We start from the raw sequence: 25,596 nt of genomic DNA on the forward strand, positions 1-25,596 counted from the left end.
AGAAAGCAATTCCTTACACTATATCAAAATAAGGTATCTTTTAGATATCACTATATTTATTTGCCACTGACTGAAGTATTTGACTTTGGAACAGTGTAAATAAATATGGGTCTTGGGATCTTGTCAGAGAAAGTAAGGCTCATTTTAATCAGTAGTTTAATGGCAGTCACATTTACTTATTGGAATTATTCTTTGCTGCTGTCATATCAGGGAAATCAGAAAATAAATCCAGGATAACTTAAGCTATGCTTCATAATCCTTGTTCTAGCAAAATCCATGGGAAGTTGGCCTCCGTCTTCAAATCGGTCTGAACAATGTATCCATCTTACTTTTCTCCAAGAGTATCTTTGTCAGTTTACGTCACAATAATACTTTTTTTCATTATTCTCTGTTGATGGAAAAAATGGTGTTTATTAGAGTTATCACCTTTTTCACAATTTTTATAATCATGTGAGAGATCTTATCTATGGATAGTTGAGCTACACAGAAGTCAGTAGACTTCCTTAATTTTTGAAATAGCCTTTTAGTATGCTTGAATAACTTGAGGTGTAGCAGATTTAATGATATTGCACATTACAAGAGAATTACAAGTCACTGTCAGCCATTGTAAAGAACCAAAAAGAAGTAAATATGTGCAGAGCTTTCATGTAATGAAAAATATTCTAGTGTGGTCACCCAAAGAAGCATTCAGATAATAATTCTCAACTAATGCCCATCAGTGTTGAAATGCGTATTGAATGAACACACATTTATGCCCTCTGTCATCAAATAAATGTAATTACAAGGTGTAATAAAAAAAAATACTACATACAACTCTATGCTGTGTTCTGTATAGAAGCTAATAAAAAAATCTGGTTATCTGGTTGAAGATGCCCTGCTCACTGTAGGGAGGCCGGACAGGATGATCTTCATGGCCCCCTTCCAACAAATTATTCTGTGCTATTTTACAGCTCCATGGAAACCAGTGGAAAGTTAGTTAGCCATCTTCAACAAATTATTTTACATAACACTTGCATAGTTACAGACTTGGATGGCTATTTGATTTTATGTTTGGGTGTTTTTTTGTAAGTGAAAAAACTTGACTCAGAAGATGTAGCAGAGCAAAAGTTAAAGAAACAATTTTTGCATTTGAAGATATCAGTTACTAGGCATTCCTACCTTTTGCTAAATATTTTGGAAAGCATTTGCTAGATGTAATCTTAGTGGGAGAATGGGTAGGTGAAGACTTTTAAGATTTCATACATCTAGTTTTTTATCTATGCTGCTAGTGCTTTCATACAGTATAGTAATAAAGATTTATCCAAAATCAAGATACTTTTCCATTGAAATAGTTAACAAGAATTTTCAATGCTGCAAGCTCCTACTTGATAAACTAATTTTCATTAAGTTAGGCAATGGTATATTGATTTTCTCTTTTTTTACATTATGCTATTTTGCATTACATGCACTTTAGTCCAAAAAAACACTACTGCAATGCAAGCCTGTAATTATCATAACTGATACATATGACATGGATTTGCTCTCTCTCATGTTAGATTGCTTAATCTTTGACTTCCAAATCCCTTGTGTTATTTTAAAATAAGGCGAATACCAAAATTTCTTAAATACTTATAGGTTATCTTGAACAATCTCCTCTTCTACTGCAGCATGGAATAAGTACCTGCCTGTGGAAGTAATTGAGGGGAGAGGCTACTTCCCAGTTGCAGTTGTGTTAAGATGCTTATTTTTTTCTTTCTCTCTAAAGCTAAATACACAAGTCTTTGGATGCTAAATTTATTTCTTATCATGAAAACACTACATCAAGTGAAATTAATTGAATTTACTTTAGAAATTTTTTGGAAAAAAAAGGTTGAAAGATGACCTTGTACAAGTACTTCTAGTTGTTAACAAGTAACACAAAGTTGTGCAAATAACTAATATGAATCAACTTTTTAATAGCAATGAATCACCGTTATTCAGTTTTTCTATCATAAGCAGCCTTGCAAAGGCATGTTTGCATCTGTGTTGTCGAAATTTAAATATTGCATATAATTGCTGAGTGGTGCCAGGACTGAATAAAGAAAAGGAATAATACATTTCTGAAAGGATGGGTTTGCTTCTTTTGCTGATTATAGCCACACAAATGCAGTAGCCCTGGGTGAAACCACTGTGATTGCCTGCCATGTAAAACAAGGAAGATTTAAAAATTAATTACTTTACTGCTATGAATGATCTTAAATGGGATAAAACCTACTGGTAGATCCTCAAATGGATTAAATTGGCATGGTACTGCAGCTGCACTGATTTATATCACCTGAAAATCTGAACCCATTATATTTCAAGCCAAATATTTTTAGCAATAATTTGCAAATAAATCAAGAAGCAGGTTTTGGCAAGTACTGATACCTTGTTAAGGCAAAACTGTGGAAGGTAAGTGTCCCTTGGAGTCTACAGCAAATTTCCCACTAATTTAAACCTCTCTAAGACTATGTTTTCACATCCTAAGGTAACCTAATATAAAGCATCTGAAAGTGAAAGCTAGTCTAATGTTTGTAGGGACGATCCAAGCCACCTGTATCTCTTAGTTTGGGCTGGAAGTTATATAATAATAATAATTCTTCCCATTAGATTTCTAGTCCTTTTTTAAAGCCAAAGCATTTTTCTGAGGTTACTTGCGGTTATGATCCTTCTCAGAAACTGGTTATTCTGAGATAATGAAATTGAACTCAAAAAGGAGTATAGAGAATGTCACACATACTATGGAAACAAAAGGGGTTTTTAGTTTCCTCACAGAGTTTTCAAACATTTGTATTTTGACCTTTTGTTCTCCTCTGTGTTATGCAGTAAAATGGAAGCTCTGTGATGAACTAACATCTTAAAAAAGTCTTAAATAAAGTCTTAAAGTCTTGAATAGTTTTCTCCATACTTTGGATTACTGGTGTGGTAAAGAAGAATTCAGTTTTCCACATAAGCTGATCAAGAGCATTTAAAAGGGTTTAGCATGAAGGCTTGTTAAGCTAAACAATATGGTATGATGAAATGAGGTGTAGGTGCCCCTGTATTCTCCTAAAGTTGTGAGTCAAATTCAGCCAAGCTTAAGAATTATCGGTCCCTGAAACTGTGATTTTTCAGGCTGAGCCTATGGGTGAAGGTTTTTCAAGCATTATGTGTATTCCGTACTTTTTTATAATCAGTAAAACATTTTTAAGCACGTGTCTGCAGTAGGTGTATATTTATTTATAAATTGTATCAGTTTTCTACTATAATAATAAATTAGATATATTATAAAACATATGCAAATATAGAAACTGAAAAAGGATGAAATAAAGCTGAAAGGACAGTTTAATTTTTTAAATTTCATCTGTTAATATCACAAACAATGCTCTATTTCTGCACTGCAGTTCATTGTCATGTGCCTCCTCTGGGGCACATGCACCCTGCCTTGGATACAATGGATAAGCTTCCTGTTCATAAAGCTAGTCTTGCCTTTTCTCTAAGCAACCTGGAAGAAAAGGACTTTGGTATGTAGGAGAGCAAGACATGATAGCATACTGAGACAGTGCCAGACTACTCAGATAATTTTTCTCCTGGGCAAATCTTTTTCTTATTTAAGAAGTATGCATTGAAAGCGAGAAGTCTCTGTTTTAGGCTCTGCTGTATGTGAGGGCTGTATAAACTTTGGATAGTACTTTATATGATATTTTTTTTTTGTATTCTTACCTGACTCGGGAATTTTTTTTTTCCTGTAGTATGATTTTCATTACCCAGACCTGAAATTTGAAAAGTAAATGGAAAAAAATTTAAAGTATTCTAGGAAATGTCATTTTGCTCACATAATATTTTTTAATTAGAAGTACCCTTATCTTTTGTGCAGAAAAGACTAACAAAACCAAACAAATAAGTAAATGCCACAAGTTTCAGCAAGAGACACAATGTCAAGCTGGATTTTTAGACTTTACGGGGTTACTACAGTTTCGTAAATTTGAGTCAAGCCACTAATTTTGTTTACATTTTATTTTGGTTTGTTTAAGTTTCTCCTTTTCTTTAACGCAATGTGGGATTTTTTGAAGTTCCTAGAGTTGTGATACTTCCTTTCATACAAAAGGATAATTTGAGAGGGGAAAGTATAGTTTGGAAATTACAGTGCCTCTAAGAGTAATACAGTCTACTGACTTGAGTCAACATGCAGATGTAGTAAATCAATCTACTAAAAGTCATGAAAGTCTCCCTTTTTTATTTTCTCTAAATAGCATAGCTCTTCAGTGTTGAATATTTTGTTTTCCTGAGATGCTGATCTCAGTTTACCTTGCTGGAATTCAGTAGAATGTGTCCATTGCATTCAAGTTACTGTAGGTTTGTACTGACAACATAAGATCAGCTTTTTCACTCCTGTTTCTGTCCTTACTGGCAATCCTTCACTTCAGTTGATTATCATTGCAATTTTTGATTCTAGACCATTTATCATAAAAAGGTGAGTATTTCAGGGTTTTGGTAACACTGAGTTAAGAATCATCTGAAGAGTTACAATTTTTATTGTCCAGGGTTTATTCAGTGGTGCAAGAAGGATCCAGGTTAGTTTTGCACAGCCTTTGGGGACAGATTTTGAATTCTCTGTGACCCCTTTTCCTCACAACCCAAATCTGAAACTCAGTGCATTTCATCCAGAGCCTAAGCTCTGCTCATCACTGTGGTGGTACTCTGATGGTCTACAGTTTAAGTCAAACTTAGAACTTTATTATTCAATTGAAATATCTTGATAAAGGCCCCTTGTATAGTTAATCAACTTACTTAATAACAAAACAACAACAAAAAAATCCCTTAAAACTCTTCCTTGAATATGAACTACAGATTGTTTTCTAATTTCATAGCCTACGACAAACTCAGCTCTTGTTTTGAGCAATGGATGTTCTTAAGCTTAATATAACCTTGGCATTCAAGCAGTTAATATTTTGTCCTGCAAATCATGCATGAGAGCAGTTTAACTCATTTGTTTATTTAATTTTTATGTTACTTAAGAGAAACAAAAATATTCTGACTGCCCAATTTTCTTCCTATTGTAATGGCTTTGTTTACTGTGTTTCTGATGGGAGAATCCTGCACTGACCCTGAACGGTTTATGTTTTGTGGAGCAAAACTCATGATTTAAGGTATGGGGGACTTATGTGTGGATAAGTACAGCTTACATTTGGTTGTTGGCAGTGTATCTTTTTCCAAAGTTAAAGGGAAATAGTCAGAAGCACTCAAACCACGATGATGCAACACCCACAGCCAAATAGCTGTCATATGAAGTGTCTCACTTCAAAGGCATCTTAAAAGAAAAGGAAAGTGACAGAAGATTAACTGCTTTTCCTTTTGAGGTTCATTTTATCATGCAGTGATTCCACTTTTGACCATGACTGCATCCGATTTCATAAGGTGCCAGAGTATTTCTCAGCTAAAATACTGAGGTATCACCACTGCCCTACCTCATCTAGCTTAGTCTGTTTTCACATAGTCCTTCATTTCCTTGGTGTAGTCTTTTCTGGTATCAGCACCAAGTAGAAACTCATCTTACCTTATTTCACATTCTTAAACATTTGAATGACTAAAGCTTTCTTTTTTTTTTTTTTTTTTAAGGCATCAGATAAGGCATAATGCAAATTTTATACACATGCCTGCCTTCCCTTGAGCTTCAAATTGTTAGGTCAATTGGCATGTAACTATCTCCACTGAACTGTGATTTAAATGGATTATATTTTTATGATATAACCAGCTTTCTGGCTGCGTGAGCTAATACTCAAAATACTCCTTTCTGCTATCGAGTCTTAAAGCTCTGAATAGTCAGCCAACCATTTGAAGTTGTTGGCTGTTTTGAATGAGCCTGTAACCATTTCCCTGAGCTCTCTGCTGTTCTATTTACTAAGAGGTACTTGGCAAAAAGGCTCTGTATGGAGCAGAACTACCTAACAAAATTACTGTGACCAGGTAATGTTGGGTCGAATCTGGTTTGAACCTTCATGACAATGATGGCAGAGCTGAACAGCTGTGTGGTGAGTTGATGGAAGAGACCTGCCTGGAGCATGGTGAGGTCTGCAGGGAGGACATGAGGTTCAACAGTGAGGTACAACTCCCAGAGCTGGGGGTTCCTGATAGAAGCAGAGTGAAGCCCCTGTGATCCAAAAGGAAATGGCTAGTGACATTGTATGCCAATGACACCCACAAGTCTGTGGGCCCAGAGAGGGTGCAGCTGAGAGTAATGAGAGAGCTGGCCAATAAAGCTTCCCAAGTCACTTTCACTCATTTACCAGCAGTCCTGGTTAACTGGTGAAGTCCCAGAACTACCAGAAGGTAGTTAGCAATGTAACACCCATCCACAAGAAGGGTTGGAAGGATGATCTGGGAAACTAAAGGCCTGTTAGCCTGACTTTGGTACCCCGGAAAAGTCATGGAGCAGATCATCATGAGTGCCAGAATGTGCAGGACAACCAGGGTATCAGGCCCAGCCAGTGGGGGTTTATGAAAGGCAGGTCCTGCGTGAGCAACTTAATCTTCTTCTATGGCAAGGTGACTTGCTTAGAAAATGAGGGAAAAGCTGTGGTTGTTAAATATCTAGACTTCAGTGAAGGCTTTTGCACCATCTTCCACAGCAGTCTCCTGGAGAAAATGAGGCTTTTTGTAGTTTGAAAAAATGCAGTTTCACTGAGTTAAACACTGGCTGGATGGCTGGACCAAGAAAGTGGTAGAGAATGGAACTGGATCCAATTGATGGCCAGTCACTAGGGGTATTCCCCAGGACTCAGTAATGAGGGATATCTTTTATCAGTGGTTAGGATGGGCTTATTTAGTGCATCCTCAGTAAGTTTGCAGATAACACCAAATTGGATGGAACCATCCTCTGCTGGAGGATAGGAAGGCTCTGCAGAGAGATCATGACAGGCTGGATCAGTGGGCTGAGGGCAACTGTGTGGGGTTCAGTAAAGCCAAGTGCTGGGTACTGCCCTTGCATTGCAACAACCCCATGCATCGATACAGGCTTGGGGAAAAGCAGCTTGAGAGCTGCTTAGCAGAAAGAGATTTGGGTTGCTGGTTTACAGCTGGCCAGCTGTGTGCCCAGGTGACCAAGAAGGCCAATGATATCTTGGCCTGTATGAAGAGTAACATGTCCACCAGGACTAGAGAAGTGATTTTCTCCCTACACTCAGCACTGGTAACACCACACCTTAAGTGCTCTCTTCAGTTCTGGGCCCCTCAAAACAAGAAACACAGTGAGGTTCTGGAGGATCTTCAGAGAAGGGCAGTGAAGCTGGCAAAGGGTCTGGAGCACAAGTCTTTTGACTCCCTCAGTTGCTGGGAGGGAGCTGGGAATGTTTAGTCTGGAGAAAATGAGGGTTGGGGGGGACCTCGCTGCTCTCTAAAATTACCTGAAAGGAGGTTGTAGCCAGGTAGGGCTCGGTCTCTCCTGTCATGTCTCAAGTGAAAGGACGAGAGAAAATGAGCTTAAGTTGTGCCTGGGCAGGCTAGATATTAGAAAAAAGAAATCACACTGAAACTGTTGCTAAGCATTGCAATAAATTGCCCAGGGATGTGGTGAAGTGATTGTCTCTTGAAGTGTTCAAGGAGCGTCTGGATATGGCACTTTGGGTTTTGATTTATGGGTGATTTAGGTTGGTGTTAGGTTGATGATTGGGCTAGATGATTTTAAAGGTCTATTCTAACCTTGATGATTCTGTGCAGAGGGCCAGAACACTCTGAGCCCTGGGGTAGCAAGGGGAATAGCTTCTTCCCCTCCCAGAGCACTTGCTGTCTCCTCTAGCGTGTGCAGTGGTGGCCTGGGGAGGAGGGAGGCAGTGATCCTCACTACTACATAGCTCTGAGGGTCAAGCAAGTGCTGAGGCCACTGCACTGGCTTCAGAGTTGATCCTCCGAAGAGGACTCAGTGTCTTAAACCTACAATAGTTTCCTTGTGCTTTTGAATTTAGTAACTTCAATATTATTACCCCATTGTCTGGCCACATGAGCGTATTTTAGTCTTCTGGTGGGAAGTTTTGCTCCAAAGGGTGGAAGCCTTGAAGGTTATTTTTCAAGGCTCTGCAGGTCACATTGATTTCCTGCACATCCCCTTCTATTCATCTCCTTGTGCTGATTTAATAATAATGACCTGGCCACAGTTCTTCATACTACTTTAATTTTGCCTCAATTTGTAATAATTTCTTATCAAAATGAATCTTCACACAAACCTACAGTAGAAATATTAATAGCTGAAAAAAAAAAATCAAGCACATAACTCAAGAGCTGCTTAATGTGCAAATTTGCCAATAAAAATTACAGTGAAAGCATTTGTGTTACTAGTAAAATGCCAGTGAGAGACATAAGTGTTTCACAGCTAACAAAAGAGAAAAGCTTGCTAATTGAAGGTGATGCTACTGGCTTAGCAATTCATTCATTGCTCTAGTTCATATTAACCTATAATTTTATGTTTATTTTAAAAAGCTATAATAGGACTAATAAACACTGACTTCATTCGCTTCACAGCATTTGGGCTATGCCAAAGAATATAAATTCAGTTTCTCACCTCACTTGTTGCTGTCCTCCTTTTCCAAACAAACGCATGTTTGAGGACAGCAGTGCTGTTCTGTGCCGTTGGGTCCTGCTGTGAGTGTGATCAGTGGAACACCTCCAGGAGAACATGCCCAGAAGGGAGAACGTTCTCCTGTAACTGGCTGGTTTCCCAGGAGGTGGTCTCACACCAGCTGTACAGTTACATTTCATCCATAACATTATATTTACTCTCCTATATTTTTTTTCCTAATAGTAAAGAGATAAGGAAATGAATTTATGTGAAATGTTTCAATGCAGAGATTAGCCTAATCAAGAAATCCAGAAGAAAGTGCAAACCAGAACATTTTAAACATCTTTGTTTCTTTTAACAAGGTCTCTGCAGAAAATACATGTGAGTATTAAAAAAATCAAGATATTTACCCTCTTTTAAAGACAGTCTAAAGTTTACTGTAAAATACCACAGACCCTTTTAAAACAGCTCCAAGTACATGACTGTAGATACTGAGGTAGTGTCTGTGCCTGGTATAAAATCCTATAATAAGCAGAGTGAAACTTTGATTGCACTGAAACCTAAAAGGAATTAAATCATTTTCCTCATTCAACATACTTCGATGCTATATTCTTAAAACTACAAGCTTCAAGAAATGCTTTCAAAAAATCTTGAAATAATCTCTGGTATAATTAAGACACAGGAGAGCTATCTCATAATAACATGAGGCAACTGGATTGTAGCTCTTGGGTAAGCAGTAGAAAAAACAACAACACAAGAGGGGAAGATTGATATAGAATAACCTCAGTGTTTTCTGCCAAAATGGCTGCAGTCATTATCTTCTTGCAATCGAAAAGCTGTCAAGAAAAACTCATATTAACTGAATGGAGAAGGTGAAAACCTTTTAGTGTGCCAGGGCTGTAATCATAATGAAAAATAACACCTGAATCTTATCATGACTGTGAGTGGGAGTCACATAATAAGACACTATTTCCTCAAAGGCACATGGTATGGGGCTTCTCCTTTATAATCTGATAGAGTAAATTGAATAAAAAACATGCCATGGATTTGTAACGCTGTTCCCTTCAAAATGGATATCTTGTTTTGTTGTGTTTTCATACTTGGATACAAGTTCTCCTTGATTATGTGGCAGAAACAGCTCTCATGTTTAATCTCTGGACAGGGAAAAATAAGTATTTTCATTCCAGATTGAATGTATATCTGCAGCTAGCTATATTTTCAAGAGGAAACAGCAATGGTTAGGCATTTATTCTTTGTGTTTAGTCACTTGGAAAAGTGTTCCAGTTTTCAAATGAAATGAGCACTTCAATAACTGTGAGTTCAGTCGGATTTTCAATTCCCAGCAATTTTGAAAATATCCAATACTTACAGTAAATCACCCTAGAAATTTTGTGTTTTTCATCAAACAGTGACTTTTTGAAATGCAGACTTATGAGGCTAGGGCTTGTGAAAAATTAAGCCAGTGCAAGCCTTCCCACTTACTAACATTTTAAATAACTTAACGTGTAACACAGTAATAACATCAGTCATTACTCAGCTGAATAATGACTGCGAGTGTTAAGCAATAAGCCTAATTTACTTGTCAAGGAAAATGAACAACTTGTAGTCAAAATTGTTGACACTAATCTCACATCACTAAGTATATTTTTTTGAAGAAAATATTTTTGTGTTAGCTTGCAAAAGGCTTTTTGTGTAGCCTTCTGCAAAAGGGCAAAACATTTCCTTCTCAAGGGCTTTCAGTTATGGAGGCCTAGAGGAAACAAGGAATAACATCAAGTACTTAAAACCACTGAGATAGTCTTGTGTGCACTATCATGCAGGAAATTTAGCCTGCTGCAAAAAAGAATTACTTGTTTGTAAAAATTAATTGCTTACTTCATTTGAGAAAGAGGGTGTCTGATAATCAGAGAATCCATTCAATGATCATGTTTTCTAAATAGCTTATCTGAGTCCAGTGGAACTGATCATCAGTACAAGAGGCAAAGTCAGTTTTGCACATCTCACTGAGGCTGACTTTATATTACGAAGTAAAATATCATTACTGAACATAGTTTCTGACTGAGGCTCAAAAGTAATGTCAGGTTTTGTCCTCCTAATCATATGGGATCAAAGACACAATTAAATTTAATGCTATGTTTTGGTAGGGAAGAGCTGCAACCTTGGTGCAGCCACAGATAGAAGATGTCATACCTGTTGTTAATACATAGAACACACAACTAGAGATGAGCTTGGAAAGACTTTATGCTTAGTATTTTTAATTGTTTTCATCACTGTAGTTTATAGTTGTGTAGTCTGGATCCCTGTGTTCTGGGCAAATACAGGATAACAAGATGATGCCTGGAAAATTTGCAGTCTAGCTGATTGCAAAGCCACTCGGACAATGGGTGGACAGATGCCATCAGCTGGAGAGGCAGTGAAAGTTCCTGCCAATTCCTCAAAGTGCTTCAGTCTGCCAGCATGTGTCACCTTCATTTCACACTGGCTAAACTTAAGCCAGCTGGCTTTCCTCCAGATCCTTCTTTGCATCAGGTATTTAGACTGCAGAGAATGCATTTTTCTGGGCTCAGGGAAGAGATGTAGAATAAATACTCTTGTTCACAAGGATCTGACAGTGTATATAAGACTAGCTCAGTGTTTTTCAAATAGATGGTGTTATTCCTTGGTTAAGTACAGCTTATAGGCCTCCACAACTGAGACCCCTCAAGAAAGAAATGAAATTACCCCATACAAACCTCTGGGAATTCTTTGAAAGGATTCAGAATGCTTCACAAGGTTCAGAAATTTGCTCATCTCTAGCTCAGCAGGAGTGCTACTGTTCATAGATTCCTGATGTGAGCATATGGCAAAAATCGGTGAATAATTTTGGGAAATAAATTAGTCACAAATTTTACCCTTTACATTTGTGAAGTTCTTGAATTTGCTTGCTATCTAGAAATGTTTTCTAGTAGAGCCTTTTTGTCTGTAAGTCATCCACAAGCAACTCATTGTAAATATTCCTGAAGTACAATTCATGACCTGCTGAACCCTGATCCTGCAAACACTTACTCACATTCTTCTTGTGATTAGTTCAATTAAATTCAAAGAAACTTCTACATGTGGTTGCAAAGTTAAGCCCAGTCATAAATGTCTGTAGGAAGAAGGTTTAGGTTGTTCCATAACCCTTGATATTCTATGTGCTATGTAGTCTCTGATTGTTTAATGAGACACAGGCAGTCAGAAGCAGTGGAATGTCAGGGGTTTTCAGTCCCAGGGTATTATTCCTGTTCCCTAACTGGAGAGTTATAGAATGCATCCTTACGAGTCTGAGGTTTGGGTTCTTTGAGTACATAATCCAGATTTGCTGGTAACGATCCAATTTGAAATTAGCTTTGGAACACAGTTCAGTGCAAAGCAAAGGTCATTGAATCAAATTAATATAAGAAGCAGAGTGAATATTCATCAGCTTTTTTTATGACTTCGTAATCACTACAGACCCTTCAGTGCTGTGAACTTTGGGGAATGGGGAAAAGTACTGATAAGCAAATTCCTAGGCCTTGTAGCCAGCCACAGTTATAATGGAAAATGTCTACTAGAGCAGAGCAGCAGATTTGTTCTCAGGAAATAAACCCAGAGTTTGAAAAATTCACCTGGCTCACTGAAGAGAAAAGCAGAATCTAGGAGTAGTTGTGGACTAGCATATGCAGCTACATAGTGAGCTGGTAGTATTAGTAGTAGTTAGCTCTAGTATTTTGTCTACTATACATTTGGTGGTGAAAAGAATAAACAGCTATGGATAAATATGGATTTAACTCACAAATTGCATTTGGCTCTACAGTCTCGCTATTATTGCTGTGTCTCTCATTTTCAGCAAGCAGGAAGGCATATAAAGAACTCCATTAGTTGTGCACCTATGTGTGTATCTAAATATAATCATCAATGACTAAGCAGAATTACTCTTTCATGTATGCTGGAAATAGCCATACCATAATTTCAGTTCAGAGAAGTAATATTTAAATGGTCACAAAACAAAATCTCTGAACAACTGAAAATAAAAGACTACTGTTTTATAATCAGGATATTTGGCACATATTTCTACTCTTGGACATTTTTCAGTATATTTGGTGCTTGTCCTTTAGGCTTTGAAATGCAGAAAGTTCAGTTGGAGTTATTTAGAGACAGATTTTATTAGTTAGAATTTTTGTCTCTCTTTGATATTTGTATAGCTGAATTTACACTATCAAAGAAAGAGCTGGAAGGATACAAAATATTCCTAATAAAATGCTCTTAAAATCACTGAAATATTTATACAAGAGAGTTTTGGATTCTTTTTCTCCAAAATAACATGCATTTGTACAGGATTTAGGAAGGTGCATAGGAGTAAAGTAATTTCTACTGGGGCTTTTTTGGAGTGTGCTAGTAATTTCATTACACAGGAATAATGTGGTTCTAATTTATATAGATCAACAGTGTTTATATGATAGCTAACATAACCCAAAGTTTAAATCTGTATTTATAATAAAATTCACATTTACAGAGAAAGATCCTCTTATGCCTCTCAACTCACACTCCTAGGAAAGGATCATAAACAGGTCCTACTTACAAATGTATTCCATATATATTCTCAACAGTTTTCTCATGTTTTGAAATGAACCAAAGGCATTCTGTGAGCTGTATCCTATCTCTGCTGTTTGTAATGAATTGCTGGGATGCACCTTAGAGAAAGAAATCATGATGTTACTTAGCCTCACTCAAGTTGACTCTACTATGCAAATATAAAAACAGTGATATTGCTATGAGAAATTTAAAATTAATTGTGTCATTGTATTAAGAATAAAAAAAAAATTGCCAGTATTTTTAGTTGTTGATATCATCCAGATGATTATATGCAAGATAACTTCCTGAAAGTAGGTTTGTAATTGTATAGTAGGCAGTTACTTGCTCTAAAGAAGAATTTTATTTTATTTAGTCTCTGAATCTTGTTCAAATTCTGCTTCTAATTCATTGCTTTGAATTGAAAATAGTTTCACTGTAATGAGTTCTGTTAGGGTGTAAAATGGTATAAAGGAAGCCAATAACTAGGACAGAATACCTACAAAGAGCTCACTAAAGAGACCTCTGGTATTAGTATTTTTTCTTGCTTTTTATTTGACAGAAGGAGAGAACAAGTGAGATTCAGTAGCAAGTGTCATTAGAAGGTTTCAAGAAGTATCAGTATTTCAATCCAAGTATCTCTTGCAAATACTGACATTCTGGGGAGGGATGCTGGGACCTGGAGGGAAGATGTCACATCCTCTTCTCTCCAAATGTTTGAGTGGAGATTGATTCTTCTGCCACAGCTCTCCTACTCTGGAGCAAGACAGCTCAAACTCCAGACTCCAGTGGGGCTGCAGGATGTGAGCCTGAGCTGATGCTCTCTGTGTGCACCACTGTGCTGAGATGTATTGAGACTCTCAGCTCCTTGCACACATGGCAGAGGTCAGCTTGCCACAGGCATGAGCCTGGGCCGGGGGTGAGATGTGATGAATGAGCTCTTTTTATATTTCCCTGTCAGTGAGACTTAGAAGGGGTTTTGAATTATTCCCCTACCAGAAGTGGGATGAATTGCTCTGACCAGCCCACTTTTTCCATAGGCACGTGTATGTGCCTGCATTTTTTTTTCCTAGAGCTGGTTCTGTGACACATTCCTCAGAGGGAGAAGAGCTACTCTATGCTGTGTCAGTGAGCTCAACAGCCTCAGGCAATGTTGGGTTCACTGCATAGGACTCTTTGAGCATATCCACACTCTCCACTTTCAATGATTTCTATGTGTCTTAAAGCTACTGAGTGGTAGGTTACCATGTACAGCACTAGAAATGGCCACATTTATCAGCACTTTGCACACTTATCTTTCAGATTTCTCATACAGACCTATTAAAAAATTGGAGTGTGCTTAAGGATGAGAGAAAATTTTATTTTACAGCCCTTAAAACTATGTCTCAGCATCTTTTGACTTAGAAAAGCAGGAAGATGCTTCTGAAAAAACGTGATTGATGCATCATATGCTGTATATATATCAAAGGACTACCTTCTTTATACAATAAAAGATTTTTTTACAGCTGGCAAGCCAGGACACTTAGTTAATTAAGAGCTCTTGGTAAATATCTCTCTTCCTCCTTAGTAGTTAAGCTGGATCCAAGTTTTCCTATCTGCTTTGTGCAAAGCATAGTTCAGCATAATTAGGACACCAGCTGCACTGTAGAGGTTGGGGTCATGTAAACTTCATAATCAGCACCTACATGGAGTTCATGTTCTGGGTGTCATTGACATTGCCATATCAATTTGAACCAAAGTAATGGATAAAAGTAATTAATATTAGATATACAATCCTAATGTCAGATTTTGAAAGGAATTACTATTCTCTGACTGAACTTAGTCTGGTTCCTACTGAATCAAAGGAAGCTAGTCTTTTTTATATAAAAATACTTTGTCCTCTGAATTCCTTAAGTTTTGCTAATTTTTCCATGAAACTTTCCTATTGCAAGCTGGGCTAAATTTTGCAAACACTAAAATGCCAATCTGTTATGAGCTGTTTGAAATCATGTTTTCTATTTCAACTGTCCGGTTCCTTGGACACAATTCTGATTTCATCCTTTGTCTGCTGTTTTTTCTTTTTCCCCTGTTCCTCCTTCTTGATTAAAAAAATGAAGGCAAGCAGAGCTGAAACATCTGTGTCTCACATGTTTACAAGTCCATTTCATTAGTTCTATGAGCTGTCCAGGATATATGTGTAGCATTTTGTTCACTAGGTGTAATTGTCAATAGGAAAAGTTTAAACCAGTGGGCATTTAAAAAAAAAATTAAAAAATCACTTGAACTTCTTATAAAAAAATAAATTTCTTTAAACAGGTATTTTGACCACTGTATTAACAGGGTACACAGTTCTCTTGTAGTCAAGCTCATGGTTTCAGGCATGCATCACACAGTGTTACTGCAAACTTGGCAACTAAATGGAGTAAAGAGATTAATGTGCACTGTGGTGGCTGGACATGTAAGGTCCAGGAATCAGGCTTTAATTTAGAGTTCCCTCTATGGCTTGGTAAAAAAGAAGGCACAGTGCTGTGGTGCTGGCATTTCTGATGTTTAGAAAAACAGGGCTTGCTCTCCATTGTGAGTCATTTCTACTTTTGAAGTTCATTAATTTCCCTGTCATAGGCAGGTGGCTAGGTTGAACTGGGGTTATTTGGGAAAGCAGGATTCTTCTGGGAGAGTGAAAACTGTATGGTTTATTCTACAGTGAGACCTTGTTTTGTCAAATTCCTTAGCTGCTTGAGATTTAAGCGTGGAGGCCCAGCTAAGCGTTGGGGTGAGTGCTTTGTTGTTGCTTGCTCTCCTTCATATCTGGCTGTGGAGCATCTTGCAGACAAGCTTCACCTGATAGTCTCTTTGTGTGGAAGGCAGCGAGGGAAAGAGGAATGTGAACAGATATAAACTGCTCTGATTCTTTACAATCCACCCAAGGAAAGTTGCCCTGGGAAGCAGGTCTGGAAACTCTGGTTTAATATGAAAGGAGAGGCATGCATTTCTTATCATAAAACTGTTACCTGAATTCATCTATTAAAAACCTGAACTCTTCCTTTAAAATCAAACATGGTTGTCTGGAGAGGGAGTGAAAAAACAAACAGATTAGACCCATTGGATCTTACTCTAATTTTAATTATGTAGGTGGTATACAAAAGGTGAGCTTATTGTGGAGTACAGTGAATGTGTCTTGATGCTTAAATTTTTCCTTTTTCTACAACGAATTTCAGAAGATTTTCAATTGGGCAGAAAGAGAAGGGTACTTTCTATGCCTTATATCTTAGATGGAACTCACAGATTGGCTAATCTTAGGACTGTTTTCAGTCCTAACATTAAGAAAGGAATATTTTTTTTTAAAAAAAGAGTAGTTCTTTACAAATGAATTTTATAATTTTTTATAAAGTAAGGATTCATATCATATGCACAGGCTCAAGTCAAGCTCCCTCTCACAGATTTGTTTTCTCTCTCAGATGTTGAGCTTCAGAACTTTTCCTTAGTAACATTAGTAATTTGGACACAGATAGGAATTAATTGGGTTAATTTTCTTGTAGCCAGCCCAAAATTTGTACTTTAACTGCAAAAGACTAATTCATCCAAGCCCAAGTTTTCTTCTTAGTGATTTATCTCTGTTTACAGATAAAGCAGAACACTGTAATACAGGACAGATAAAGCAAGGACATTCTATACTCATTATATTTTCAGTAGAATCAATGCCTGTCATAAAAGAAGAGCAATTTATTCTTAAAATGTGCTTTCATAGCTGGGCATTTATATTCTTTTTCATTGTTTCCTGGTAACTGTTTCTAAACATATCAGCATAATTAATGGAATCTCTCAAATACTTGAGATATGAAAAGTGATTCTTTTCATGCAGAAAAAAAACCCAGAAAACTTATTAAATAAAGTTCACTGGAAAATGATTGTACAATTTGAATTTAGAACTCCCATCCTTTTCCCTTGTCTTGATAGATGTTTTTATCTTCAAACATTCATGAAATTCACAGATCAAATCCATTCTACTCCATCTGAACAACCCAAGATACACTTGATATTATAGACAAACCTAGGTGCTTTACTAATCAACTCATAAAGTTGATGTTTTTGAAGATACTGTGTGAGAACCCTGAGTTCCCTTTCTATTAAAAATTTAGACAATTGAATGAAACCTTTCTCATGAAAATGAATAAAAAAGTGACAGAAATTAAGGTTGAGCTCTGTGCTGTGAATGGAAATTGTCAGGTTGAGATAGAACCACTGAAGTACCCTATGCTTTTTTTTTTCCCCTATAAATAATGTTTGGGGTGGGTTGTTTTTGTTTTTGTTTTTGTTTTGGTTTTGGTTTTTTTTTTTTTTTTCATTCTTTTCCATGACATCTGAGTGTTTGATTCCCTCCAGCTGCCCTATTTTTTCCAGTGTGCTCTAAATTCAACTTTACACCACTGGATGTTGTATTGTTTAGTCTTTTAATGTCCCCAAAGTTAAATACTTATATTGAATAATAGAGAAGCTTAAATGCTCAATGTTAAACTGAATGGATTTAAAGATAGAAAATAAAGTCCAACAGACTTAATGTGTTTTGATATCAAACAACAGGCTTCTCTTTTATATTTCCTGGAAAAAAGTTTTAAGCAGTGGCTTATTGTATAGTAGAATGATAAAATGCTGCTTAAGCATCCATTCACACAACTCTGTTGTTTGGTGTGGCAAAAAGCTTCAAGACCAAAACATGCAATGCAAAAAACCTTTTAAATGAGAATTTGATTCTTCAGACAATGAAGTGCCATGCCTTTATCTGGCAAAGCACTGAAGTCCATGCTTTTCTTTAAGCTCATGAATTCTTTTGATCTAGTGAGAAGACTCTGTTGACACACTTGCCAGGTGTTTTGGAAGATGCTGGTTGCATTTCTTTATGCCATGCAAAATGAAGCCCTGCCTTAAAGAACATGCTGTCCAGTTCTGACACTATTGTTATTCTGCTGAAGAAAATGTTTTAATGTAGCAGTAGGAATAGTTTCCGACATTCTCTTTGTTGTGAGGGTTTGCTCACAGCAAAAGGAACCCTTCTGTGGACACACAATAGCTTGATGATTAGAGTACTCAGCTGAAGAGGAAAGAACATAGGTTCAAACCCTTGATCCAAACCAGACAGAGCAGGGAATTGAACCTAACTCTCTAGTGTCGGAGATTAGGGTATTCCACTGGGATAACAGCAAGCCAGGTTTCAACTCCCTGCTCTGTCTGGTTTGGATCAAGGAGTTGAACCTCAGTCTCCTCCATCTCAGCTGCGTGCCCTCATCACCAAGCTATTTGGCCAAGATGGGATGGGGTGTTTTGCTCTTAAAAAAGAAAAAAAAAAAGGCATTAAAAAGCTCATTTTGCACCAGAGTAAAATATAAACTACCCACTCCTGACTATTTCCACATGCTAGAATTGTTGTTTCCTGGCCAGGCAGAGAGAGAGCTACTTCGTAGTCACAAACTGAGAGTGCCAGAAGCAATAGAAGATATAAAACCCTTCTGTCCCTGCAAATGCAGCTAAAGATGCAGAGATTCAGCTGTGTTATCCACATGGCTTTGGCAGAAGCAGAGAAAATAAAACCACCAGAAGCCAGTTCATGTGAATGTCAGAGCTATCTCAGTGAACCACAGTTTTGTTTGGAGGAGAATAGGGGAGGAAGATTAATATTCTGTCAGTGCTGTTGGAGGTGTCTGTGTCAGAGCACAGGCTGTGAGTTTGCTTGGAACTTCAGGCAGCTTTTTTCTCCACTGGTTTCCATGTCTCTCTTCTCTCCCTTGATTTTCTACCTGGTTCTATCCAATTTCCATGCTTTTCTCTGCCGCTCACTGCCCTTACCATATATTCATGTCCTTTCCACAAAAATTGTTCTGTCTTAAGCTCTAGTCTTTGCCATGGCACATGTAATTCAAACTTTGTAAAATCCTCTGTTAATGTGCTTATATCAGTTGATAAAAGTGGATGGGTTGTAACTGTTCGCCTTTTCCTTGTAATCCACATATACATATTGAATTTCTTGATATAATATTAGACACTTTTAAAGGTTTAAGTGTTTGGGTTGGGTTTTTTTCTGCTCATTACATTCTCTTTTGCCTCCTGATTTTAACCAGCAGTAGAACACCAAGTGATTTTTGACAATCTAGCATGTGAACCCTTTTATAGCCATCTACATAGGTCTTGTTTACTTTAGTCATGCAAAGCTCACAGACTGAAATTCTGTATGTGTTGGAATTCTCAGTACTGAGTATCTGCAGGTATGGAGCATGTAGCATTCTAGTTTTGAATAAGAGTTTTTTACATTCATTAACTTGTAATGGAAAATGACCACTGTAAACTAAATCAGCATTTAGTATGCCTATTTATACCAAAGAATTATTCCCAATAGAGTTTGAATGGAAATGTGGGGTGTATGAATTATGGAGTCATTATTTCAGTTGCATTCACCAACAGGCAAGCACTATTGCAAAATGCGTGGATGAAAGTCAGGTTAGTACATATGCCCAAGAAGGACTCAGTTTTGCTGGGTCTGAGCATTTGGGACACTGCTGCTGTTGGACATTCAGATTATATTTTCCCCTATCCCCTGCAATATCCAGAGCACAAAGTTACAGTGTGATGTCTTGTTACCATCTCTCTCCGTTCACTCAGCAGCGTAGAGTAAGACACCTGAGAACCTTGCTCATGTGTTTCTATTGCTATGTTATTGACAAATGAGATTCCATGGCCTGCTCCAGAAACTGCACATACACACTGCTGTAACTGTCCACACATGCTGAGTCTTGCAGCATGTTGTGTCATGTCAGCCTGTGTATAAAATGCGTATAAATGGGGTCATGTTTGTCTGTAGACCATGCCTGAGGTCTGGAGGGGTACAATAGGATATTTCTCTCTCTCTTTGTTTCCTGTAGAGTCCCACAGTCAGTAGGCTTGACTGGTTTTCACATTTCAATAACCTCTCTCCTCAGCCCTTTTAGATGTTACCTATTGATACCAAGAGTCAGTTGACTCTGTGGAACCTGGTTAGCACTACACTTCATGACATCTGCTGAACTTGACAGGGTGGGCTACTGCACAAACGCAAGGAAATCCAGGCCTTGGCATGGTTGCAGGATATCCTTAGTTGGGTACCTGACAGAATGCTGGACATGCACAGGGGAAACAGACCACACTGTCCACAATGAAACTCAGCTACAGTGTAGTGGTCCAGTGAGGAAAGTGTCCTCATAATCCTTAATGGAGTGTTAGTATGGAATTGGATCTTCCTGCTGCAAAGCAACCCAAGGCACTTTGTAATCAAACCACACACTGTAAACTGTTTTACATGAAGTCAGCTGCATTGCATCCTTCCTGGCAGACACTTTAGAACCATAATTACATTAATCTCCATCCTTAATTTGCTTCATTGTACTTCTGTCATTGCAGGATCTCTGCTACCAAGTGGGATGTGTTAATTTCCTTAGTGCTTACTGTAAACTACAGATTAAAGATGGCATGGTTAACCCTCAATTGCCTGGTTTTTGTGGGATTAAATCCAGTTCAGCATTACTTCAGCATTTAGTTTATTATTGTTTAATGAGGCACACAGTACTATATTTCACTTGGGGAATCTGTTCCAAATAGAGGTCTATTTGCAAAGAAAGTTGGTTTGAGAACCTGGTGTAGCTACAGGGACCTCTGTCAACCCTGGAGATGTGAGCTGGGTAATGTTGAATTAGGAGTAGACCATCATCTTTAATTTAAATAAAGAGTGTCTTAATTATTAAAGCCTGGGCCTATTCAGTCTGTCATAGTATGCCCACCTCCTTCAGCAGGAACTAGAGGCATTTCTTTTATAATTTCATACCTTGTAAGAGTTTCATACTGAGGAATTGTATGTTTTTTGTATTTGTCATCTTACAGCTTTTTTATCTAGCAAAGGATGAGCTAGTGAGATTTGAAATTCTGTTTGCAGAGGAAATCTGTCATGTTGAATGGACCTTTCATGTCCAGAAAGGTAACACGACTGCAGATCCCAAATTAAAAACTGCATAAAGAGAAAAGGAGATTTTTGTGATGCCAGGTCTCCAAGGACTGTTTCATTCCATAGTGTTCAAGTAATGCTTTAGTGGTACTTGCTGACTCTTGTTTCACTTCAGTTACTTCCAGGATTTCCATTTTATAAACCTCTTTTAATCACTGCTGTAAAAATCCATTCTGAGTTACAATTCAGTATATAGTTAATGTTCCAAGAAATAGCCATGCCTGCCTGCCATTAGTTCTAGCCTCCCTCTGTATTAGAAATCCAATTTCTAAATCTGTCACTTGCCAGTTGTGGAAGGGAGGGAGAAAAAAAGTAATCAGATAAAACTGGTGAAAATTTGTCTCTTAATGCAAATTCAGTACTCATAGGTATAAGCAAAATAAAGCAAGAGTAAAAACTGATATTTTACATGACTGCTTCCAATATTGCTAGATATTCTGCCTCTTTTCTGCTCCTCCTTTCCATATCTTTTTTTTCCATTTCAGCCTTTACCATCCAACCATATGCTTTGGGCCCTGGTAGCAGTGCCCTAGTTTTGCATTTGGTGGTTCTGCCATTTCTTTTATTTCCAGATTCAAGAGACATCAAGTCACTGCATCTGTGAAATGCTCTATTTGTGTGCCACAGGCTGGCATTGGTACTATCTATATTTGGGTTTTTTTTAAAACAAAACAACCCCCAAAACAATGAATGCCCAGTGTTTCAAAGGTGTATTTGAAAAGATCCATCATGTAAAAAAAGGTACCTTTATGGACTTCTAACCTTCCATCCTGTGTTATGTTTGCATAAGAATCACACACAGGCATAAAGGTACCACTCTGTGCATGGGGACTCTTAGAAAATTGTTCTAATAGGAGTGTGTGCTGCTCTGAATTTCCTTCTTCTGATTTAATAGCCATTGCTTCTTAGGGTCTGAATAAAGACTTTTTTTGTGGCTCTAGATGAGAGTGGATGCTTTGAGAACTTTCAGCTTATGCTTCCAGTGGTTAGAGTCTCATTCAGAGATAGCCAGAAAAGTTAAAATCAACATCAGTTTGTAGAAAAGGCTGTTTTTCATGAAAGTTTCCAAGGAACAAGCTGCTTAGATTAATTAAGTAATGTAAAAAACATCCTCACTAAGTCAAGTCCCCATAGTTCAATTTTTCCATCAAGAGACCAGAATTATGCACCTTATTTCTGAGGTCACTTCCATAATTACAACAACATACATTCTTTGTAATAGCTTTTCCTTTTTAATGGATATTTGAATGGAGGTAATTAAATATGTTTTCTTTCATACCCTTCTCCTGAGAGGAAATGTAACAACATGATGAAAATCCAAGTGAATGGGAAGTAATAAATGTCTACTAAAAATAACTGCATTTTCTCTCTAAGCAGTATTGGTTACTAATTGTTAAGACTCTCAGAGTGATAATGGGGAGATTCAGATGCCTGTCATACTATATAAAACTGGATTCCAAAATATTTCTGTTTAATAAGCTCTTTCTGAAAGTGTTACTGCAGTCAGGTACCAGCTGTTTGTCTCAGGTCCAGGCAGTCATGAAGTAGGGTATATAAAGCAGAAATATAACTGTTTGAAAATCAGATCTAGTCGCTTTTCTCTTTTACGCATTTTTGGGCCCCTTTCTAATTTTTAAACTCTTCTCTCTGTGTCCAATCAGTGGGATGATTGACTTCTGTCACTCTGCCAACACTTTAGTGAAATGCATTGTGTTTGCTCCCCTGGAGCTGGACCCACATGGCTGGTCATGCTCAGCCTGGGCTGATGAGCCTCTAATGACTACAAGTTTGCATGCGCATAGTGTGAATCTAAATGCTCAAGAATGTCAGATCCTTCTCAACATACTGAGATGTCTTTGGTTTCTAAAAGTGAAGTAGATATTCTGTAGGCATGGACTGCCAAATAGAAATATCAGTTTTCTTGTATCCAGTCAGGGAGCAAAGAGGCATGACTCCTTATGATCTGAATTTTTCGACCTTTTTCCTATTCACAGTCAAAACTAGAAAGGTAAAGGTCTACAAGAGAATGTTTAAGAATGGCAAATAAGATCCAAAGACTTTCTCAAGTTCAGCATTGATTTTTAACTGGATGGCCTCTGAAAGGATTACAGTGTTTCAATTGGTTCCTTGCTCCCTGTTGTCACAGTGGCATCTCAGAGCTGTTTGCAGCAAGAAATTCACTTCTCAAAAGCCTTTCAAACTTTAATGGTGGGAAAACCAAACTAAAAAATGGTAATTAGAATAAGGTAGCCATTTCACATTGCCTGTCTTATGCTTGGATGTTCTGATGTGATTTTCTTTTTCTTGTTTAGTAATAATAATACAGGAACTGAAATAAAAGTAATGGACTGTTTTTCCTATCAACAAATGCCCTAGTCTTTGTCACTCAGTTGCCTGCTGAAGCTGCTTATAGGATCTTGTGTTTCTGCTATGAATATTATTCCTTCTTTCTTCCACATTTACCCAAAGAACAGGAGAGTAGTTGGAGTTTAAATCCATTTATAAAATAAATACGTATAGAATTAATCACAAGCTGTTTAACACCGCCTGGGAATATAAGTTATCTGTCTGGGCTTCCTCAGTTAATAGGAAAGAAGTAAAACATTTTAAGGGAGATTCTCTTCTATTCTGAGCAAAAAAATCACAAACCCTCATGTAGCTGGGATGAATGCCTTCTGAATGGGTTCCTTTATACTGAGCTTAAATAACTGTTATGGGTGAGACACATCATTTCATCAGGCTCAAGTTCAACAAATCCCCCTCAATGCACTTTGGTATGATATGAATGCCTAGGGGTGAAGGGTAGGGCCTTGCGAGGGCATCCTTTGTTAACTCTTTAGTGTGTGTGTATCCACTGAAATTAGAACAGAAAGGCAATTTTAAAATAGTAACAAAAATAAAATTAAATACATGTTAAGAACTGAAATCTGCTTCCTGCACTTGTCAAGAAAAAATACTTCTTTCCTATAAGACTTGGAGATCTGGGGCTGCAAAGCAATGGATCAGTACCACCCTAGAGCTAATATCCATTGTAATCTATTTACTTATTTTTGAAATTTGGATAAGGACATATGAAAGAGAATTTGTCTCTGAGCTTAATTTTTTTTAATTGTATTAATATTTAAGAGAGAAAATAAAATTATATATAAAAAGTTTAATACCTGAGGGATGTTAAGAAGGAGAGGTAATAATGTCCTCAAGCCTTCTAGGATACAAAATAAGAAATAGATAGTTTTTGTCTGTGAGAAGTTACCAGAAGCTGCAGTGAGGGAAAAACTGAAATGAGGCATGGAGTCATGGAATCAGAGAATTCTTAAGACTGGAAAAGACCTCTAAGGTCTTTTCAATCTAATCTAATCAAGTCCATCCATTAAATAAAACTATAAAGGCACTGATTCCATCAGTGAGATGTGATTTCAGACCATGATTTTTAGTAATCAGCAGAGTAAAAAATTTCACTTCCCAGGCTCATGTTTTGAAGGTTGCCTTTTTTTTTTTTTTTTTTTTTTTTTGGAAAGGGAGTCAGGAAGAGCTCAGGAAGTCCTCCAAAAAATGAGGAGGCCCCTCAACTTGTCTAGACAAACACAAACTTGTGGTTCACATGGATCAACAGAAATAAACTCATGACTGTACATACATGTGTGTATAGAATAGATGTCCAAGAAAAAATGTTTTCATTGTATTACTGTCTGTTCTCCCAGGATAACCAGTAGCACTGAAAAATTTTAATTCATTTCTTCGGTATAACACTGTTTTTCAGTGAAATCAAATGTACAAATGAAGCATGGATAGTTCTGATCATTCTGCTTTTTGACAGATCAAAACCTTACTTGCAATCTTTAGAGGTATTTAAATGGCCATTGTATTTGAGTGCTCTGCTAAGCTTTATGTTCATATTAGCAAACAGAATGAAAAAGAAACTAGATTTGCTAATTGGAAGTTGTCATGCCTTTAATAACTTGAGTGACTGACTCAAAACAGTTTCCTCTCTTACAGGAAGACTAATGCAAAATCCATTTTAAGGTGATTAACCTTATCTATTGGTTTCCCAAAAATATCTATTGGATTATTTTTGTTAATACAGTTACATGTATAGAGAGATGTGTATATATGAGAGATATAATGCATTATGATGATTCCCTGATTTCCGTCATGTTATAGCTGAAATGAGGTGTTTGTGTATTCCTGTCATTTGTTGGATGTATTGTTGGTCTAAGGTTTACTCTGAGTAACACTATCCTAAAAGCAAACACTTCAGTCTGCATTCTGAACCTGTATGTTAACTCCATGTGGTTTCAGCTTCCACCTTTCAACAACAAATTTCTATTTATGTAAGCTGTCAAATCCACATAGGACAGGCAGCTGCAGAAGAAGAAACTGAAGTCTATAAACCATAGAAAGAGGCATAAGGCTCCCATAAGAGACTAGTCTTTCCCTTTCTGTATTGAGCCCAATAAGACTGAATTATTCATTACAATCAAGCTAAAGCTGCTTCAGT

At 37.3% G+C, this 25,596-nt stretch overlaps 1 protein-coding gene across 2 annotated transcripts in view; it reads left to right on the top strand.

The window, feature by feature from the left end:
- Nucleotides 1-25,596, top strand: part of SMOC2 (SPARC related modular calcium binding 2) — a 137,747-nt gene that overhangs the window by 101,406 nt on the left and 10,745 nt on the right. The window lies entirely within an intron of this gene.

Source organism: Zosterops lateralis, assembly GCF_965231275.1.
Source record: "Zosterops lateralis genome assembly, chromosome: 3".
Taxonomy (NCBI): Eukaryota; Metazoa; Chordata; class Aves; order Passeriformes; family Zosteropidae; genus Zosterops; species Zosterops lateralis.